The sequence below is a fragment of the Scomber scombrus genome, chromosome 5 (assembly GCF_963691925.1).
Source record: "Scomber scombrus chromosome 5, fScoSco1.1, whole genome shotgun sequence".
Classification (NCBI taxonomy): Eukaryota; Metazoa; Chordata; class Actinopteri; order Scombriformes; family Scombridae; genus Scomber; species Scomber scombrus.
In genome coordinates, this window is record NC_084974.1 from 14,819,544 (window position 1) to 14,842,936 (window position 23,393).

Here is a 23,393-nt window from a genome sequence, read left to right on the forward strand (position 1 = left end):
CATGAAGGTGAGGTTGTGGAGCACAAAGACAGGCTTATCTTGTCAGGTGTTGACTTTTTTTGAGGTTGGGTAGCAGGAGCCTTGACCCAGTCAACCCTAGAGAAACACCTTCCCACAGTCCATAAATCATTCAGAGGGCTAGCTGTGGAGGGTTACTCCCTGTGACAGACTGCATGGACACATCTGAACAGGTGTCTGAATTTATCTGTGATGTATGCCAGATAAGTACGGGGGAGAGCGGGCAGGAGTACAGATGCCTCACATTACAGAGAGTTTTTTAACAAAAGGGGTGGACATCATTTATGAGGGATTTTTTTGATACAACCAGAGTGGTTTTCTCAAAAATACTATAGCCAGATTTTTGAAACATGCAAGTCAAGCATCAACAGTTCCCCATTTAAGAAATGTATGTCAATCCACTAAAGAATGTCTGAAAACAGTATTTTTCTAGATTTTCTACATTAGTTCATCATGTTCTGCCAAATTTGCTGCCAACAAAACTGTTTCAGGCCTTCCCTGCAAAGTCAGTGAAGAAATATAAACAAGTCTAAAACAGCCAAATTTAAACATTTTGATGAATTTTCCACAACAACACTTGATTTCAGAAGTTGAAACCTTCACAAATTGTGTTTTTAAACAAGGTTGCATTTTTCAGCACACAAAAAACTGCAGCTCCCCTTCAGTGAGCCAGGGTGGTCTAAGGCTTATTGGAAATGGGATACATCAAAAATGGCTAAAAAGCAGAAATACTGAATAAACAATCCAATTATCTCCTTATCTACACAACACGACATACTGTTGACATAGGCTGTTCCCAGGCTGGATTTTTACTTATTTGCATTACTACTTAACGTTATTTGGATTTTAAATAAGCTCTTACTAAAGAGCAGCAATGCCTGCATACTGCAGTTGACATTTGTAGCATACCTCAGTTGTTTAATATCATACAGCAGTACCAACTGCTCAACATGAGCAATGTCATACATGTATGGCAGGTGTGGAGAGTGCTTCCTGGTTCACTGAGGTGCAGATAGTGTAAACAGAGTTCATGAGGACTGGCCTGCCACTCCTGCCGCCCACGCTGACAGAGCTGAGGTGAGCCATGTCCCTGGTGTCCCCTGAAGACTGACAGCCTGCTCTTTACCTGCTGGTTCATGGAAAGTACTCCCATCTTCCCCCTTTGCCTGCTGGACTCTCTGCTAAGTCAGCTATGCAGCCCACCCACAGTACATTCAATTCCACTGTCTGAAAAATGATACATACCTTGAGGACATTTTTGATTACTACCAGTAATTGCGTAAACATGTTTAAGTTTCAATATGAAATACTGTGAATTTGGGGTAGTCCTACTTATCAAAATTGATAATGTACTAAGACGGAAATGTTGCCTGAAAAGTAAATGCACATGCACACATATTATTTAGAAATCTGGAAACACTCTTGGCTTTTCTGCCACGTCACAAATCAAAAATGTCTTCCCTTGCTACAAAACGTCACAAATCAAAAATGTCTTCCCTTGCTCCAAAACTGATTAATATATTTCTAAGTACGCCAATTCTATTTGTGAAAATCTGTGGGCTTGGCAAAGAGGCACATACAATGTGTGTCTGCAGGGTTTTTTTCAAGAGCAAAGATAAATAAAAAGCCAAGATGACAGTGATATACCATCAGCAGAAGTACCAGGGCATCACTTATACTGCCGGGGTCAGAGACCCTTAATGGCTGAAAAAGATTCCCTTTTGGACATCAGAAACAGTTTTCAATCATGGTAACCCCTTAAGTGCACTAAATTGCAGTTTGATACATATAGTGTGTCACACAATAAAATGATAGTGTCCCAAATCACTGTAGCAGATGTGAATGTATCTACCAGTTGTGTGCTGCTCTTGCTGCTGCTGCTGCTGAGTTGGTGGTTTCACTCAGGAACACATAAAACAGATAGCGAGGACTTGGGGTTTCGCCTCTAAGCTTCAAAGACAGACCCATGCTAAAACTGAACAAGCAAAATTGGACCTCTGGGTCACAGAGTGAGGCAGGTGCAGCACGTCAAAACCCCAGGCATGCCGGCCGGAAGCAGACCTGTCACAAGCCAGAACGCTGACCCCTAAAGCCAGGGAGCGCTGCTGCATCCGTCTGTCTCTCTGAGCGCATGTCTGTCTTTTTCTGGCTACATAAGCATGTGTGTTTGATGTAGCGGTGCAGAGGTTGCATAAGGGCCAGCTGTTGTCCTAAACCCATTATTGTCAGCTGGCTGTGCCTGAAAATTTACATAGACATATTACAAGGTAAGAACCAGATAACATCTTAATCAAAAGTGAGTTTAAACACTGAATGAACCAACTTCCTCTTTTTTGGTCTGTCCACCTCTTCATTTATGTCTTCATCTCATCTCCATCTTCCCTCTTCCCATTCCCTCACAGCTCAAGGATGAAAAATTATGTTTTTACAGGTGTCTCACGATTGCAGATGCTGTCCCTGCTTGAATGGAAATTGCATTCATTCCTTCCCTCCTTTCTGCTCTTTCTACCTTCTCTCATCACCTCTGCTTTGCTTTCAACACTCGAGGCATGTGTTTAGGGAAAAATACTGCTGAAGTCAAGAAGAGGGAGGAGATGTCCTTAAGTTCTTTTTTAATTAGATAGCTGCAGCAGAGATTTAGACTCTGTGGGGTCGATGCCCAACTTCCCTCTCTCATCTTTTTCAATAGCACAATAGTTACTGAGAATTGGGAACATGCAGACATTGACACAATCAAGCTCAACATAGCAAAAAACACAAGTCAACAAGTCAACTGTAAGATCTAATGGTACAATTATGGTGGGGTCAAAGTTGTACTACTTTATGGTTTGAATGAAGACTTGGAGCTAGAATGCACCTAGAGGCAGGAGGTGGTTTGAACAACTGGATTTCAATCCACCTCTAAAGGGTTTTTGGTTGAAGTGTGATAGCTATTTAACATTTTTATAATTTACTGTTGATTTAGTCTCCTGAATTTAGTTGTACTACTTCTCACTTGATTTATTACCACAGTAAACACTTATGTAATGACTTTATGGTTTGAATCAGTATATTCAAGTCTTCTTCAATACAGCATGAAGACTTGGAACCATAATTTATTGTAAATGATGGTACCATTTAGAGTAAAATAGACGATAAAGCAGGGTATGCTTGCTAATGTTGGCTACATACATTACGTATCGAAACCTCAGATTAGAATAGGGGTATAGATGTAGCTGTTACTATTTCAGTGTGTTTTCAGTTCATGAAAGTTAATAGTAACATTTTGGTCGCCTGAAAAAAGTCTTGTTCGGAGTTTGGTTGTAGAAACAAACCCTCTAAGGAGATGGCTATTCAGTCAGTAAAGGAACTGCATTAAGCTGGTTTAAATCCTATTTATCAGATCAATTTCAGTTTGTACACGTTAATGATGAATCCTCCATGCATACAAAAGTTATATATGGAGTTCCGCAAGGTTCAGTGCTTGGACCAATATTATTCACCTTATATATGCCTCCTTTAGATAATATTATTTCGAAATTTCGCCATAAATTTTCATTGTTATGCTGATGATACACTGTTATATCTATAAATGGAGCCAGATAAAACAAATCACTTAACTAAAATCCAAGCAGACCTTAAGGACATAAAGACCTGGATAACCTGCAATTTTCTGTTACTAAAGTCAGACAAAACTGAAGTTATTATGCTTGGCCCCCAACACCTTATAACATATTATCTAATGATATAGCTACTCTGGATGGATTACTTTGGCCTCCAGCACCACCATAAAGAATCTAGGAGTTGTCTTTGATCGGGATATGTCCTTAAACTCCCACACAAAAATAAATTTCAGAGACTGCCTTATTTCACTTATGTAACATTGCAAAAAGGAACATCCTGTCTAAAAAAGAAAGAAAAAAAGGAAGAAAGAAAGAAAATTAGTCCAAACATTTGTTACTACTAGACTGGATTATTGCAATTCCTTATTAGCAGGCTGCCCTAACAAGTCTCTAAAGACTCTCCAGCTGGTCCAGAATGCAGCTGCAAGTGTACTGACAAAATCTAGTAAAACAGATCATATTTCTACCATTTTAGCTCCTCTGCACTGGCTTCCTGTGAAACCCAGAATAGAATTTAAAAATCATTTTTCTTCAACTACAGAGGGCCCTTAATGGTTTGGCACCATCATATCTTAAAGAGCTCATAGTGTCTTATTATCCCACTAGAGCACCGCACTCCCATAATGCAGGCTTACTTGTAGTTCCTAGAGTCTCCAAAAGTCTACCTCCAACCTCCAACCTCATCTCCACTTGTCATTGCGTATCCTTGTCTCATATTGGAATAAAGTATAGTTTATATAGTTTTGTTATGTTTGTTTGTTCACTTAGCCATACATGTGTCTCCATTAATCAGATTGTATTCATCCTGGTTTTCCTGTGCTACACCAGCCTCATTCCAGAGGGTGGTGGTAATGCACCTGAAGCTGTCTTGTAATGGTATGATAATTTAGTAATATCAGTCTCATGTCACTTCACCATCACCACAGAGGGTAAACCCTTTAAGTGGTTACATATGCGTCTTGGAGAGACGAATGCCACTACACCTTTGCTTGCTAGAATGCACCTAGAGGCAGGAGGTGGTTTGAACAACTGGATTTCAATCCACCTCTAAAGGGTTTTTGGTTGAAGTGTGATAGCTATTTAACATTTTTATAATTTACTGTTGATTTAGTCTCCTGAATTTAGCTAACTTGGCATTTTGTTTCAAACCTGCATGATCTAACTGCTTGTGTTTCTTGCCCCACTGAATTCTTAAGCAATGTCACCACATTGTCGAGTCATGGTGATGAACTGAAATGATCATTTAATGTTTGTAGCTGCAGTCAGACAGATCAGCATTTCAATGACACAATCACTCAACCTCTGTCCTCAATGTCCCCAATCACTCAGATTGCATTGCCTAGTCCAGCAGGGTAACAGCAGCATAAACACATCTATCACTGATGGTTACCCGTTGATGAGCCAATAGACCAGAGACAAACAGAGAGGAGGGGACAGAATGGCTGACACAGAAACCATCACATAGCCTGTAAGGAAAGGAGAGAAATATGAGGAATCAAGTGATGAAGGAACAGAGAGATGGCGAGAGGAAAGAGAGGAGCTGGTGGACAGCTGTTGGTCTGTTTACTTCGAGGATATCGCTCTTCTCCAGATGTTTAGCAGCACACAGAGGAAAAGGGAGAGAGAGGCGGGCAGGGGTGAAGGAGAGAGAGCAAACGAAGGATGTGAGTGATTCGGCTTTCGGCAGTGTTTGCCAGGTTGGACTCATCATAGTGTGTTTTATGACTTGCACATTCAAAGTGCTACGTGGTCGGCAACCAGGAGTGAGCAGTAGGAATGCCCTGTCACAGGATAACACAGGAAACAATCTCCAACCAAGAGTCACATTGAGTGATCCTCTTAAATCACCTCAAAAAGTGAAGAAGAAAAAAAGTTAGTGAGGCTGAAATACCATTGATGTTGATATATAATCGGACAACCTGTAAGTACTCATGCAGAAAACAATGATTTTATGCTTTAATTCTTCTCACACTTCCACAGTTACTTCTAATCTCTGGCTATATTTCCAGGCTTTGTGACCTGGGGGATTTTTCTGGCAGTGGCCTCTTTGTTTCTGTCAAGAGGAAGAGGTTTAAACCACAGGATTTGGGTTTGCTGTTAAATTCTGTGGAGTGAGACTAACTCCTGTGCAAGCACATCCGCTGAATCTGAGGGAGCTGTCGGTGTATTTCAATGTAGCCACTGTCTGACACAAAGTCTCCCACCTATCAGACCAGAAAAGGGAGGAAGGCAGAAATAGCAAGAGGAAGATAGTGACACAAGGAGGAAATGAGTTGAAAATCAGAGTGGGCTGTACAAGTTATAAGTTTCACTAACATGAGAGGTCAGTGTAATCCCCCTTCATCCTGCATCAGTGCCATATAATACACACTTTTGGCCAATAAGGTGTCAGAGTGTAAAAAAGAAAGGTAATTGAACTTGATGAATGACCACCATGGGTGATATTTGAAAAGAGAAAAGACTATCGCTCCTTGCTTTCCATTTTACATCTACTACCTAACCTATCATCGTTTCTTAAAGGCAGCTTTGTGCGAGGTTATTTTTCATTACAGTTTTTCTCAGATTCAGACTCCTTCATTGCAATTGCACATGTGTGTGAGCCTGAAAACAGGGCTGATAAGAGGCATATGAATAACTAGAGCCCATCACCGAGCAGCTGTACATGATGCTCCTGAGATACATTAACACAGGCCACAGCCTTTCCAACCTCCCTCCAAAAAGCAAGAGGAGGAAAAGAGAAAAAAAATGAGACAGGGAGAGGGGAAAAAAGCCGAGAGGAGGGGGAAGGCCTGGCATAAAGATTAGATTAGCACTTTAAAACATCTGTGAACTCGTCCGGCCCAAGCTACCGCTTCCCCACAGATTTGGGCCTGATCTCACATTTTCTTTACTCCACCCCCCTCCCTTGCTCTTCACCTCACCTTCCTCCTCCCTCATTCCCTTTTTTGTGGTATGTCTGCTCTGTTTGCTCTGTCAGTGGTCTTTTAGTTAAAGGATAAAGCTGGTGTTATATGATCATTTCATTTTTTATCAGAAAATCCCCTAAAACAAAACCATCAATGATTTAATCGACCACGGAGCTCCACATAAAATAATTGTACTATTGCAGTGAGTGACATATATCCTCACAGAAAACTGCATGACTCCATTTCAGATCTCTGAATAAATCTGTCAGGCAGATATCACTTAAAGCAGCCAGTGTTCATGCTTTCCTGACAAGTGCTTTAGTTTGCTTCAAACAGCGCTGTCAGATTGCTAACACAATCTAAAACCTCCTTCCCGTTACACCTTTTGTGAGCCAAAATTGGGCTGTAAACACAGCTTTCCGAAACCAACAATCCAACAAAGATGACCATTGACGACCATATGCAGTAATGAGACCAGGGGCTAGATGTTGTGTGATTCATTCATTTTACCATTCTTTTAATTTATGTAGGAGACAATATTTTTATCATATTATTTTATTTTATCCTTAGTTGTGATACACATTGTGAGCACTAAAAAAATCATTGATTACATTTCTGAGATATCATAGCAGATGAACGTTTACTGTTCTATGTGATCAATTAATTATATGGACGCTTAAATAATCTCATTAACAGTTTTGATTGTGTGAAAACAATAATTAACATTATTGTGTGCTGAAATATTTCTTATATTCTCGGGTGCAGTGACTTCAAGCAGTCTAGTTGCTTTTCTGGTGTCATTATAGGTTTGGTCTTTTTTGTTTTTTTTCTGCCATGTCATTCATAGGAACAATTACAACGTTTTTTGTATTGTGGCAATAGTCCTGTTTGCTTCTGTCATGCGTAAAGTACATGTACTAAGTACTTTTACAGCCATTCCTACATAATGCAAAGCTCCAGAACAAATTAAACGGCTAGTAGGTTTTCATTAGGGGGCCAATGTGTGAAATAAATCCAGCAATATTCCCAGTTTATGGCAGATAGCCACCCCGAACACAAGTTAGAGTTTGAAGATGAACTTATGTCAGCTCATATGTGTTTCCTATACTCCATAAGAAGCATCACCATCTTCCCAGAGGGTTGTTTTTTTAAGGCTTGATAATGTGTGTTGCAGTGAACACCTGATTACAGACCATCCATCCCTGCAAGTGAAGGCAAGGGACGACATGCCTCCCAACATTGTTCACATCACCATTATGTACCCATTGGGAAGAAAGCATTGGCCTAGTTTGGAGGAAAAGGGTTTCCTCCATTCCTTCCCTCTTATAGCTGTGAGCTTGTTTCCAGCAGCACTGAGCTGCAACTCCAAAGGGAGGAAGGGTGGGAACAGTATGAAGACAAAGCGATGGAAAGACTGATATATTCCGTCTAATCTCTACTGGTGGGCTGGTGGAGACTCAATTATTTTGTCTGAGAATGAAGAGATGAGCTGAAACTCTCGTGGGACCACAAGAATGCCCATCTGAAACCACAAATTTGGACTGATATATTCATAATTGGACTGCAAGCTATCTCAAAACAGCTTCAATGGCACGCCCCCAAACAGAAAGAGAGAATATAAACCTTTCTAACCAAAAAACAAGACATTGGAGCTTAATCTCTGTATTATTTGCTTGTAAAAAAGGTTTCATGGGTTGTAACTATTCTGCCCTCGCAGATGTCACGCTGCATAGCTAGACAGATAGCTAACACAAGACTCAGTAGGCTGTACTTCATGTTAAGCATGATTTACTGAAACTTAGGTTTCAAAACTTATACAGACCAACTAACATACATTTGTGTAAATATGTTAACTGAGAAAACGGCTACAGAGAACATAGATGATTAGCTCAGCAGCTAGTTAGCTCCTCTCATAAAACTGATGACAATACAATCCTTTTTACCAGCATTTCTTAAGCAGATAACTAAATCACAAAGATCAGTAACCATACTCACAGGCAGAAAAACTGCACTAAGCCTGCATGTGCACTGCTTAGCTGTGCAGACTAAAAAAAACATGGAGATTATGGCAATTTGGGGAGAACCTTAAAAGAACAGTAACACAATGTAAGAATTATTCAAAATAATACACACAATGTGCACTATGTTCTATACTTAACTGTATTGTATTGGTGTAATTTTCCTTTTAAAATAAACTTACATAAGACAAGTGACATAAAATAAGTAAAAATGTACTGTACCTAGGCACTGCAGGTTTGTCAAGCTTCAGTATTTCTTGAATGTTGACATAGTGCACATAGGGCTTTAAAAAAGATATCCAGTGTAGAAATAGTTTGGAGACTGGCGTCTTTTTTTATGATCCAGCGGGTAACACTTTATAATAAAGGTAAAAATAATATACAATATATAATATATATAAGTAATGCTAACTAATGTATGACCTATGATGATTTAAGACATGAATTAATGCAGGATGTAGCCTATCATGAATTTCTGTTGCTCAACATTGATGTCATAGTGCCTTGATCATTTGTTAACAGTGAGCAACAGGAATTTATTATACATCCTGTATTACTTCATGTATTATATCATCATTTTGCTTCACGCATTAGTTAAGTCACGCATTAGTTAAGCATTACTTGATGATTTGTACCTTTACTATACCATGGAGCGTTAATTCCAAGGCCAGGTAAACATTAAAAAAAGTCATTCACAGCTTGCACATCAACTGTGTAGCACTCCCACACTATGTGAAAGCCAATCCTGGATGCTATCAGAGGTTTTTGCTAACATTAACGGGTTATCCTTCTGTTTTTTGGTTTAGGGTAAGTTTACACTCCAGCAACCTCAGTAACGTTACCTGAGAAAGGATCACGTTCATCAAGCACATCGATTATTCCTCACACTAAAAGGCTTTTCTCTTATGTGTTTCCAACTACAGACAAGTGTGCTCAGCAAAATGTGCTAAGCAGTCAAACATTGTTATGGTAGAGTGAAATAACACTTTTTTCTTATAGGACTAACAAGTTATTTCTTTTTCTTCACCGGCTAGAGATGAGAAACATGCTTTTGTCTGCTTCTGTCTAAAGTCAAGGACCTGTTGTTTCAAAAGTTTTTCGAGCGGTAAATCTGCCACAGTTATCATTGTGAACTGTGAGCTATACGTGCTTTGCTTGACAGACGTATCGGTAACTAAGGGTTGGAGCATGGCCTAGTGAACGCCAGCTACAACTGGCTGTTTGTGGCTGATCGCTCTAAGAGTAGATAATGTGTTTTGTTGAAACAGAATATTCTTCATGATCTGCTCTCAAGCCCCTCTCATTTCTTTAACAGTTGTATTTCCCCCTCCTCTGTTTTTAATGTCTAGCTTTCACTAGATACAAACTTCAATTTAATTCAAAATCCAGCTTTGACAGACTATTTCACCATCAACCAGATGTCCAGCTGAGATCAGTGGTTTACTGGAAGCATGTACCCTCTTTAAATAAAAACAAGCCGCCACATGGTCTTGCAGATTCCCAAAACCTGGGCTGAGTCAACTTCAGGTGTGTGTGTGTGTGTGTGTGTGTGTGTGTGTGTGTGTGTGTGTGTGTGTGTGTGTGTGTGTGTGTGTGTGTGTGTGTGTGTGTGTGTGTGTGTGTGTGTGTGTGTGTGTGTGTGGATGCTATGTAGCTCACATTTGGCAGATTGTGACTACAGCTAGTAGGAAGGAAGCGGTGAGAAGCCAGCCAAGAGGCCATGGAGCATTTCCATCTGAGCGCTTATGGGACATCAACAAAGCCTGTTGTAATAACAATGAGCACTAAAGCAGGTGTCCATATTATACTTGTTTTGAAGATGCCTGGCAATAGAAATCGAGTGAAAATCGTTACAGAATTCCTATTTAATATGAGAGGGTATTATGTTTTATTAGGAGAGAGAGAGAGACATCCTGATTGCGGTTTGGTCACAGCTTGGAAACATCAAAAACATGTCATAAAAACATCCCTCACACTCCATTTGGATTAATTTATTTAGGAAGCAACTCGGGAACTTAAGACTCAGAGGGTTGAAGCCATCAGATCACAGACAATGGTAACCAAAGCAGAAGGACATGTGAATAAATTAATTATACATACAGTAGTATACAGTGTGCAGCAATAAGCAAAATTAGCAAGAAATGTTAAAAATCACAGCAAATCAATGTGAAAATCACTATTTGGCCCTGTGTGCAGCTGCAAAATACTTTTATCTGTGTTATCCTTCATAAAAATAACTCTGCTATGCCCTATTTAAATGCCAATTAAAGAGAACTGAATGTTTGAGTCGGCCACATTCCCGAAGTCTGTGCTTCTTGTGCTTCCCGAAATTTGCGCAACAGCTGCAATTCAGAGTGAATCATCGCTACAAATTGATACAAGCACTCACATGTAATTTAACAACTGATGGTGGTCGAGTATAATAAAGTCAAACAGATGATGTAAAAACTGATACTTTCTGTTGTTATTTTATTTTACTTTATCTTCTTTGGCCATTATTTTAATTTGATCTTATTAAGTGTTTTTACTCGAATTATTTTTCTCATTTTTTAATTCTTTTTTCTGTCTTAGGGATCGTCTAGCAGGTTTTCTGGTACAATTGATATGCTGTTGAAAAAGAGAGCTCACTTTTCTCATGTACATTGTATATTTATTTTTGATTGTATTTATCAAACTTAGACGGACTTAAGCTTATCAATCTTATTTAACGATTTTTATTCCACATTCTGCTCCCTGGTGTTTTTTTATTCCTTTTGTGTGCTGAATATTGTATTATTTGTTTGTATGTTATTGTGTCTGTATGTACAACAAACCACTCCCAACAAATTGTCCTTACTGGACTTAATAAAGTTATTTGTATTGTATTATACTGTATACTGTTTCTCCCTGACACTGTGTCAGTCTATTAGTTTTAAATAAAATGTTCCAAAATAATCATAACATGAGCTGATTCTTTCACCTTTTCCACCACTGCAGTACCACCCTTTTCCTGAATTTGTTTTGGGGGAAACAAATATTTGGACTCACTGTACAGAATACAGATAATGTCACATTTAAATTAGTAATGGGATTAAGCCCAGACTAACTGTCAACATGTACATGTGAGCAATCGATACTTTGTCCTGTCCAGCAACCCTTTCGTTCGTCCCTCTGTCCCCTCATCCCTCTTCCAGTCATGTTTTGGCCAAAGCAATAGCACAATGAGATAAATCACAGGTCTGTTTGTAGCCAGAATGAGAAAACCAAGCCTGAAGGTTAGAGAGCATCTGTTCTTCCCTCTTGAACACACAAACATACACAGACATGCACGCAAACAAACACGAGCCTGAGAACAGCCTTGAGCTGTCAGCACAGAGGCCTGAATCCTGCAATAGGTTATTTTAATATATATTGACAGGCAGGGAGGGACTGACCTGAGGCGTCGTGCGGTCCAGATGGAAGACTGAGGAAAGGATAGAACCGTGGTTGAATCAGAAAAGGCAGATGGAGAAGAGGAAACAAAATATGACCAAGAACAGAAAAGGAAAATTCAGAAAAAGAGAAAATGGGCCATGATGATTTAGGAGATATTCCAAAAGCAGCTTCATCTCAGCGTATCAGAGGAAATGTGAAGCAGCTAAGTTACAACCTTGTGTTATATTCTGTCATTTTCTATATATTCTGCCTTTTCATGTTTCATATAACTGAATGTTGTTTCTGCATCTGGTTTTGTGTCCTCTGTTGTCCTGTCTTTTTGTATTACAGTACATAATAAATGGAGTAGATGTGTAGCACAGACAAAGGTATAAAGGCCTGGTCACACCAGCATTCAAAATGCCAAAATTTAACAGTAAACTCAATTAATTTAAACTGCTGCATACAATGGATTTTCTTGCTAAGGTGAAGCAAATCCACGCAAATTTTTTGTGTCAGGCTGAACTTTGGTGGACCCACAAATTTGTGCCGCTGACTGTTTGCAAGCCGTCTAGACAGTGTTGACCTTTGAGAAAAAAACAGAGAGCCAGAGAGTACAAAATGGAGGACACTATCATAGCCCATTAGCTATGACCTACTTTTATTTAACCTCCTCTGTCTGAAAATAAACTCCTCCACAAAAGAGAGATGACTTGCCTAGTCTTTATGAGACAGGAGTCAATGGCACAAATACATCTTTTGAATAAAATGTTTGAAAGTATTGTCCAATTGCTAATTTTAGCAAGCATTTACCAAGCATCTTAGGTTCGAGAGCTTTTTCTGTCTTTAGTAAAACTCCTGAATGAATAAAATAATGTTCAATCCTGAGAAATGGATATTCCCTGCGGCCAAAAAAAGCATTTTCCCCTCAGACAGACATTATAAAAGAGATGTCTGTAAAACTGTTGGCAGGACACCTCAAATTGCAAATACAATCAATTAATACTCTTTGAATAATGATTTTTTAATCCATAAAGGTTTTATATTTGTAAAACTTTTTAGAGACTAGAAAAGCAAACATTTGTGAAGTCATCCTGATGTCAAGTCTATGGGCTGGGCCAGCAGGAGAAACTGTCCATATACAGTGGAGAAAAACCTGGAAGCTTCTTTGGCTCATGCGCCAGGCAAGCAATTTTCATTTGCTTCAATAGGCAACATCCTTGAGTTCGGTATCTAGTTCCTATACATCCATGGGTTAATGTGACTGACTAGCCTTAGCATGTTCTCAGCTTGTTAGCCTGTTAGCTTGCCAGCTGCAGTTGACCACTAACTAAACCTGTGGGTGGTCAAAGATGAATTTCACCGTGCCACTTTCTGGTGTGACCGGGCCTTCAAGCCAAACGAGCAGTTAAATCAGTTACACAGACATTCACATCCCTCTGTTTTCCCTCTTTGACCTCTCAGCAGTCATCGTCTGCTGCAGACAACCAGAGAGACTCCGGAGGGCTTCTTCAGCTGAGAGTTTGGTGCTCCTCTGAACTTAGGCTTCCCAACAGTTTTTTTTATTCCCTGGTGTCAATGTGGCCCTACAAATCAAGTATTCTTCAGCATGTCAGATAAAAGAAATAGACCATTTCCAGTCATAAATGAAATGCACGGATTCAACTTTGCATGTTTATGTTGGGGAAAACATGCCATAACTTCCTGAGTGACAAACTGGGAATTGTTTCTGTCAAAAGAATTGAAGAAATTCTAAGAAACCTCCAGCTGTGAAATAGAGCAATATGCTGAGTTTATTAGCGAGGCGGGTTGTACAGGTTGTCTTGTAAAGAGGGCGATATTGTCTGGGAAAAGGCTATTGCAACAACAATTTTTGTAACAGAATCCAGAAACCAGTAATATTAAATGGACAGTAACCTCTATGGCAGAGATCCATTTCTCTCTTTCCGTCTCTGTTGGTCTCTATAAGGTGGGAATGTGATGTAAGGGTGGGGGGCAAGGAACGAGTGCCAGGACTGCCACTTCCTACATGGCGGTTCTCAGGGAAGCGGGAGGGCTGGGAACAGGAAACTCCCCAAAACACATCACAGACAGACGGAAATGAATATTTAAAGTAATGAAGTGTGTGAATGCCTGTGTGTGTGTCTATGTGTGTGTGCACGTGCGAGCGTGCATGCATGCATGCGTGCATGTGTGTATGTGTGTGTGTGTATGTGTGTGTGTGTATATGTGTGTGTGTCGGATGATGAGGTACAAAGGGTGTAAAGAGGAGAGAGTGGACAGGAAGAGAATTACATCTTTAAAAAATGAGTTATACAGTAGAGAATAGTGTGAAGGAGTGCCAAAACAAGTTATGGCTGAAAAGAAAGAAAGACAGAAAGGAAAGAGAGAAAAACAGATGGAGGAATTAAAAGCAGGGAGGAATGGGAGTTTTGCACAGGTGGGATGGACGGATGGGTGGCTGGGTGGATGATGGAAAATCTTTGTCTTTCATTCTTCCCCCTTCCTCTAATGACGTGGCAGTGGATTTGCCATGTCTGTCTTCTTCTGGTCAATACTTACACACAGGTGCTCAGTACCAGATCAAATCCTACCCCCATTTTATATATCCCAAGGTCCACCCTGTGTTTTCATACTGTTTAAAAAGGGAAATGTTTTTTATTGGGAAACCAGTGACATGTGGTATGGACATATGGTAACCGTTACAGCTGGCTGATACCTGAGGAGGATAAAAGATGCATAGTAGGGTGATGCAAAAGATGAGGATGGTGGCTAGGAGAGAAGAGGATGATGGTGTGGCGCAGGAGGGAAAAGAATCATAAAGAATTTTCTAAAATTCTGAATTTCCAGAAATAGTAAGCACAGGAAGAACTAATGTTGTGGGAAAGAAAGCAACTAGGCATTTGTCAGGACTGACGAGAGCTGGGAGCAGTCAAACTGGTTTTAATTATATTACTTCGCCATGATAATATGTTCAGTATGAATAGCCCCTTTTCTACCAGGAAGTTCTAAGAACTATGGACCCAGAGAAACTAATGCCAGGAAGTATGCTAGGAGGTAAAAGTTGTGCATTACTGTTTGCATTTCCTCCACATCTGAAGAACAGTGTTGAAATGCAAAATAGACTTGTGCCGATTTAAAAGAAATACAGCAGTGTTTGACTTGCGGAAGGAAACAACAGCACAGTGACAACCTTTTGTTCTTTGCATTTACTTCTGTATGACTGATGTTTGAGTGAAAAATGGAGAGGAGTTTTCTAGCCTTGGGAAGCTGACAGCGAAGCATAACAATGAGAAATGTCCACCCCTAAAACTAATATCGATACCAGAGTATTTCCTTGTTCTATGAATAAAGCGGCACACAAATTGAAACAGCCGCTGTGACTGTGTTTGACCAATCAGTGGCAGCCCGCCCTGCAGACCCTGAACCTTTGGAAAGTCTGCACCCCTGGAGCAGGGAATTTTTGTAGCACCTGGAACTATCCCACAGTGTAAGACACAAAACTTTCCAAAAAGGCTTTGAGTTACTGTATCGGCCAACAGGTGAACAGAATACATGTCTGCTTAGAGGAAGTTCACAGGCAAAATCCACTGAAAATATGAAGAAGGTATTGGAGCAGCTAATACCAGCTAGACATCAGCATCAGCCAAGGGATCATATGTGAGGATTCCCCCTTTCCTTTTCTGTGCTCTTTGTGCTTCCTTCCTGTAATATCCACAATAATTACTTCATTAACCCATTCATCTTCCACACAGTCTCATGGCAACACTTTACATCCTGCCTTTCAGGAAGATAAATGTTGATGGTCAGTTAGCGGGCCCCTAAAGCAGTTCATTAAACCATTACAATTTATATTCTCATATTATAATTTAATAAATAAACTATTGGACTTAACACTCAAACTGAATGTGGTAGCCAATGGTTAATCCAATTAAACAGCCTAATCAAATTGACCTAAAGAGAGCAAACTTCAGAACAAACTGATTCTGTGCTGCTGTTTTTGTAAAGTTTTTGTTGAAAGGAATTTCTCTCCACGTGTCCTGGAAAGACATCACCATCAAAGTCAACATTCAGAATGTATGAGATTAAAGAGAAGGACAAAGTTGACACCAAGAAAATCTGCGGTAATGTAAATAGGATCCACTCTCATTATTATCCTTAATACCAAGTGTTATATGGATTGTGTTCCACATCTGGGTGGTGCATTGGTGGATCTGGAGGTTTGTTAAAAGAGTGTGTTGGCGTGCACATCAGGAACTGGGAAAGTACACCTTCTGTGGGTCTCCTTGTCAATTAATGCAAATTCAGAATCTGAAAAAGTAATGTACACGTTATATAAATTGCTGTCCAGTGAAAACAGTTGAACTAAAAATTAAATATATCAAATACCACGTTATGTGTTGATGAAACTCTCCTGCATCTTAGGCAAGTAAAATGCACCAAAATGTGTGCACAGGACTTCTCTCAAACTTGTTTCTCCTTTTTTTTAACAGGAGTGAACAGACTGTTGCAGAAGCAGCCATGGAAAAACAATCACAGCCTCACTATTTTTCTAAGAGGTGACAGACTTTAAGCACCTAAGGATCCTGGGACTTATGGACGCCCTGCCGCACTCTGGGTGTCCATGAGGTTTTTTAATTAAAGTGGATCCTTTCTGAAAATCACTCACCCTCCATTTACCTTGGAAACCTCACATTAATTGTGTCTTTATTAACTTCAACTTACAAGAAGGCTAGACATTCACAACCCTTTTTTCTGCTGTCACAGCACCCATTTATGAATGAGGAGAAAGTGGTTGATGATGAATGGGCTATTATCCAGTGAAAAAGATGAACAGTTGCAATGAAAAAATCAGTCATTTTTAACAGATTTATTGCCTTTTGAAAAATGACTCCACCCTTCATGTAAAAGCATGTCTATTATTGTACATGTGCGTCCGTGACTGTGTACACATATGAAAGAAGTCACTGAGCCGTGTTTGTTTCATTCAGATGATTAATTGCTTTCCCAAGATCAGACACAATCTCCTCTAATCCGCCGCTGACATCTCCATAAAGCTGAGGAAAAGGGAAGAACTAGAAGTCAAAGTCACAACACAATCCAGCTACAGATTTATTACTGCTACGGGAAAAAGAAAAGGAGGTCTCCATGTGTTAGCTAAATGGAGAGTGAGGCTGTCTTCACTGTTTACCTGTCCACCTGTCTGGCACATACAGCCTGTGAAAAAGACACACCTGTATATTCAGCAATCAATTTTGGGGGAAAAATGGCATACGAGGGAGTGATAAATTATCTTGCAAAAACTATTGTGCTTTAGCAGACACAAAAACAATCTTGTTTTGGGCTTTGGTGTCTGGTTTTGCCTTCAATCTTGTAGTTTAATCGTATGTTTGGATCTTTTGATAGATTCCTCCGCTCTTCCTTTCATCTCCTCTCCTCACTCGGCAGCTGACTGCAAACTTCAGTGTTACTAGCTACTGTTGCTAATAAATACAGAGGGCTTTCAGCCTTTATCCAGATGAAGACTCTCAGGAGGATGGCGCAAAATAAATGGCTTGTCTCAATGATGACAACTCACAAGATGAAAAACTACAGCTTGCAGTCTCATGCACCGATCTGTTAAGTGCAAATAAATTGTGTTAGGAACCAGCTGAATGTGTGCACTGGCTTTATACTTTACAGTCTCTCACTTGAAAGTCAGGCAGCAGAAGATATGTATTGGGAACGGCCCTGTTACAGCCTGTGAGTTCTGTCCTGTCTTCCTCGTGTCGTGAGGTTGAACAGAATCACATCCAATCTGTCCAAGGACGACCTGCTGGGAAGGTCCCTGCTTAATTTGTCTTCCCGCTGTTCAGCGATTGGCCCTTTGCCATACTTTAAAGTGAATTCGAACAGTCAAAATGTCGCTCTGTTTCTCTCCTCCATCTCTCACTGTTGGTAGACTGGGGCGGTGGTGTGTCAAATGATGCAGAGGACAAAACAGGTTGCCTTCAGATTTGGCAATGACACACAGCATGGCATTAAAGCAAAAGAAAACCAAGAAAACACGTTTAAAAAAAAAAGAAATGTGATGAGCACTTCCAGTGGGATGTTTAAATATTTACTTGAAGATCAAAAGGGGGAGGTCTTATTTGTTCTCTCTGCTCACTTCTTGTGCGCCACTAGCAAATAACACATGTTATTGCATGACATATAGTATCAGAAGATAATGTATCTTAAAGGATAGGCTCACAACTGACATTGCACTTAAAATGTAAGTGATGGGGTACAAAATCCACAATTCTCATTTTGAGTAAAAATGTATTTAAAAGTTTATCTGAAGCTAATGTGTGGCTTCAGTTGTCTTAAATATAGTGGATACCTTCCACAGTTAGTCTTTTTAGTATAAATCTCCCTCTGTGTCTCAACAGAAAGTGTTTTCCTGATTAGCTGTGGTAGTGTCATAAAGAGGGAGTTTGGCACTAAAAAGACAGAAATTCTGGAAGATATTGACTTGATTTGACTAATTTGGATGGCTACAGCCTCATATCAACTTCAAATGAACTTTTAAATGCATTTTTGTACAGAATGAGGCTTGTGGATTGCGGACTGGATACGTTGTGCATTTTTAGAGAATGACTACAGCAAGAAAAACATGTCATTGTTCATTTGAGCACTGGACTATTGTTTTAAGACCGACTTGAAAATTGTGAATCTGTCCTTCAAATTGTTTCATATGGGATACCACAGTCTGCATTAACAATTTGTGTATCTTCTCCAATCAGTAACAGATATTCTAAACTTGAGCACTGGCCTTTATTCAATAACTAGCCTGCTGCTTTTCGTCCACCAACCACTGACATTAAGTAGCTGTTGTCTTTGTATGTCTGTTCTAAGATATGCATGTTGTTTTGCATGTTTTTACATTGAACTATGGAAGTAAACACAATTTTGGTCTGTTGTGCACCCCACTCATACATGACAAGTTTACCTTGAATTTTGTAACATGTAACATCATCTGTCCCTTAAATATTCAAGTGTCAGTTAAAAACTTTTCTTTTCAATGAACATTTCTCTTCATCCTCCTCTGCATAGTCTTGTTTTGGTCTGCTTTGTTTGATTTTATTTTTTTCCCTCTGTAAAGTGTCCTGCAGTTTGTGAAAGGCGCTATAAAAATTAAACTTATTATTATTATTATTTAAATGAATACCAACTCATGGTCAACTTACTAGCTTTTTTCCAATGCTTTTAACTGTATCACACAGTCTTCATCAGCAGATGGAGTTTACTCAGTTGTCACAAAGATAGATATGTTGACATGCAAGCTCTGTAAATGCAAAAGAAAAAAAAAGCGATATGCACCATAAATGTGCTAAAAATGTTACAGATTAAGTTATAACAGCAATTCGAGGATCGTGTTATATGGTTGAAAACTGAAGGAAAAAAAAAAGTTGACCTTGAGTTGGGACTGTTTTGTCAAATTAGGTCAAGAATTCACTTTGATGATTAATTTAACCAATGTTTCCCTTCAAAAATGAGATATAACCACAAAAAGATGAGTGAGAAACACAGAGCATGGCATTAAGCAAAGGTTAATGGGAGACCTGCTTCTCTCCACATGTTATAAGTGTGCGTGTGTGTGTGTGTGTGTGTGTGTGTGTGTGTGTGTGTGTGTGTGCGTGCGTGCTTGTGTGTGTGTGTGTGTGTGTGTGTGTGTGTGTACATGGGTGAATGAGAGGTAACTTGTACATTCCAGTTCCGTCCATAAACAAATGCTTATATGACAACATTCAGATTATCAAGTTTGGTTTACTAGTCACGAGTTGCCTTTAAGGCCAGTTGTCCCTGTTTATCTTTGTCTGTTACAGAGCTGTACACACTGGCAGGCTATGAGTCATCACTCCCAAAAGCTGTTAGTAAGCACATCAGGCACTGATGGAGACAGACACAGTCAAGCACCCAATCATAAAGTGAAGGATCATACCACCACTAAATGTGGTTTTATAAGTACTCCACCATTAAGAGGGTCCCATTTAAGTAAAGAACATAAAGGCAGACTGCAGCATCACAGGCTGCAGAATGAATGTGAGGTCTGTGCTGCCACCTGCTGACGATATTTCTCAGCACAGTATATTACATCATCATGGGAAGAAATGAAGTATGCTTTTCATATTTTATAGCAAATTACTCAATTACATTATTTAAAAGAATATATATTTTGTAAGCAGCAGGCACACACAGATGATTCTCTTTACCTTTACCAAGAAATTAAATCTTTATGTCAGCCAGATGAAGCATAGAAGTCACACAGACTTTAGTATGAAATACACAAATACAATCCAACTCAACCAAAGAATATAAGATATCATAAACAAATATTTTATAGAATATGTTTACATAGTGAGGAATCAAGAGTTCAGGGGTCAAAATTAACATTTACCTTTTTCTACAGAGGTAGACAGTAAAGAAAACTGACTCCATCACCAGCATATTTTTGGAAAAGGTTGAAATAATATTCGTCTACTTCAGACAGAAATGTGTCCTGTATCAGAAAATAATGCTCTTTTAACTGTTAATGTTCAATTTTTAATTCAGAGTTTAAAAAACACTATTTGGCCTCTCTTGTACTTACATCAGTGTGCTCACTTTTTTAGTTGTTAGGATCCCAATTAGTTGTGATCTAAAGCACAGCTAGTCTTCACAAGGTCCAAATTACAGTCAAATATTAGACATAAATTAGAGAATAACATTAATATATTAGACAGTAACATTAATACTTTGGCACCGTAATAAAGGGGAGTGATAAATTGAGAGGTTTTGCCATGAGGAAAAACAGGTTTCACTTTTCACACACATATACTTTAATAAAAGTACAGAAATATTATCAGCGAAATATACTCATTTAAGTTGCATGAACTCAATATGCAGCATAAAGGCCTCTGCAGTGATATACGATTATTACTGATGCATCCACATATAAACATTTTAAAGTCATAGCTGATCAAAAGGAAGCTACTCCTTTTAATACTGTTTGCATTTAATTTGTATGTAAATAATGTACATTAATCTGCAAAGTAACCAAACCAAACTTGACTCAACTGACTCCAGCTGTCAAATAAATATTTAGTGTAAAGTAGCATTAAATACTCAAATTAATAACATTTTTAAATACAACTACCTTAAAAGTGTACTAGAGTGCTGAATTAACTTACATTTTACAGTTACATTCTATCACTGCCTGTCATACATAACGTTCCCGCATCCCTCCTTTCTTTCAGATTGTGACAATCTAACCACCATCACCTTAATCAATAAAGAGTGCAAAGGTTACATTTTTCCCATTTTTAGATTAAAGTGTCGCCCCTGATTTAAACACCATCTATAAACATGTTTACCCATTCCCTCTACTTCTCTCATTGTTAACTTCAGGAGCCACAAGTTTGGCCAGTTATTCTGAATGAGGTATGTCATTTTCTATTTATCGCTCACAATTTTCTGCAGTCACAAAACCATCCAGCTCACACAAGTGTTTGGTGTTTTCCTAATGAGACTTCTCCCCAGGAAATTGGGTTCTTGTGCCCAAGAAGTACAAAAACTGAAGCAACAAATTAATCTGACAGAAGAAACTAGAGTCTCAACTTGCATAAATTGTAATATGGAGTTGGCTTCAATGTTAAAACATGTAGATGCTTCTCTTCAAGCTTATCTTCATGTCTCAAGACTCTTAAGGGCTTCATTTCAATCATAACAGCTGTTTTAATGATTTCTTCTTTTATAGTTTGAGATATTTGAAATAATTGAAATTCACTTTTTCTTTTACCGTGCAGTCTGGACTAAAGTATCTCTGTCTTATCTCAGCCTGAAGATGTCTGGTCTGGTGGGAAGGAAGCTGTGCCAAAGCCAAAATCCTCAGTTTCCCGGTCTTCCAGAGAAGAATTTAACTTTCCCAGTGGGCCGCATTCACAGGCTGCTCAGGAAAGGCCAGTATACACTAAGTAAGTTGGCACTGGTGCTGCAGTGTACCTCTCAGCCGTCCTGGAGTACCTCCGCGCTGAGATGCTAGTTCTGTCAGGAAATGCCAGCCATGACAACAAGAAGCGTTGCATTGCTCCTGTCCACATCTTGTTGGCACTGAAAAATGACGAGGAGCTGAACAAACTGCTGGCAGGGGTCACAATCTCAGAGGGTCGTGTCATCCCAAATATCCAGGCAAGCATTTTCCCCAAGAGGACCAAGGCACTCAAGGATGACAGTCCTGCTAAAGATGTTGAGCCTCAAGAGTTTGAAAACATTTATTTTACAATAAAACAGTTTTTATAAACCATAGTTTATTTTAATAATTAGTCAGTAATTAAAAAATAATAATAATTTAAATATATTCTTATATCATATATGCTTGCCCTTAATTACTTTGACACTTTGACTTGACTGCCAGTGGATAATAAACTTGGCTACTGAGATTTAGTGTGCTGACGTGCAAGCACTGGAAGCAATAGGTCATCTGGGAAAATGGTTAATACTTCAAGACCCACACTGTTTGTTGGCAACTGGAAAGAGCTTCAAAACCCTCAATCTTTCCGATTGAAAACTGGTCTTATCCCTGTGAGTCTTCTCAAAACACTATATAGACCATGCTATATTTAACTACAGGAAGTCTACACTGATGTGGCATTGGAAGTTTTTGTTTTCCTTTAGTGCATCCACACAATTCAGGACATGCAACTACACCAGTGAAATTGACACTGACGCTCCTGTTTTGGGCCTTGGATTGTGCAAAAATTCTGAATGTTCCCCAAAATGCTGAATAAGATAAATGAAATATCCTCTCAACACCTAATTCAGTTGTGCACCATCTTCAGAGACAACAGCACAGCCAAAGAAGATATTACTCATCACACTGACAGGGCACATGATCTTGTAGGAGAGAAGTCTGCCAAAGATAAAGATGGAAATGTCCAAAAATGACTGTGCATGCTTGAGATTGTTTAATGGATTGGCGTGACTTTAGTGCAGAAGAAAATATTTTGTAACCAGTTTGAAATGTTTGCCAATTAAATCTGACTGAGCAATAATGTGGTTGTCTAGTGTCTACACAGTTCATGCTCACAACATTTGAACCACAACATTGTAATCAAGTATTTTTATTTTGCTGTATTGCACCTTTTACTTGAGTAAAGGATCTTAATATTATTTCCACAACTGCCTAAAACTATCAAAGCCCATTGCCACCAATGTGACGAAAACAAAAAGATCGTATAGTAAGATAGTATCTTATTATTTTTGAGATAGTATGTCATTATTTAGAGATAGTTTGTAATTATTGTGAGATAAATCATTGGCTTCCATATAAACACCCAAACGTATATCTGAACCTATTGTTTTTCTCAGGTGTTTCGCAACCCTCTGCAACAGTGCGTCTCCTGAACGTACCTCTGTGGGTAACGACGCGCTGACGTCAGACGTGTGAACAACAAACA

At 39.2% G+C, this 23,393-nt stretch overlaps 1 pseudogene; it reads left to right on the plus strand.

Annotated features, from left to right (window-relative positions):
- Window positions 1-1,650: 1,650 nt before the first annotated feature.
- Window positions 1,651-23,383, plus strand: LOC133980586 (histone H2A, sperm-like; annotated as a pseudogene).
- Window positions 23,384-23,393: the final 10 nt, after the last annotated feature.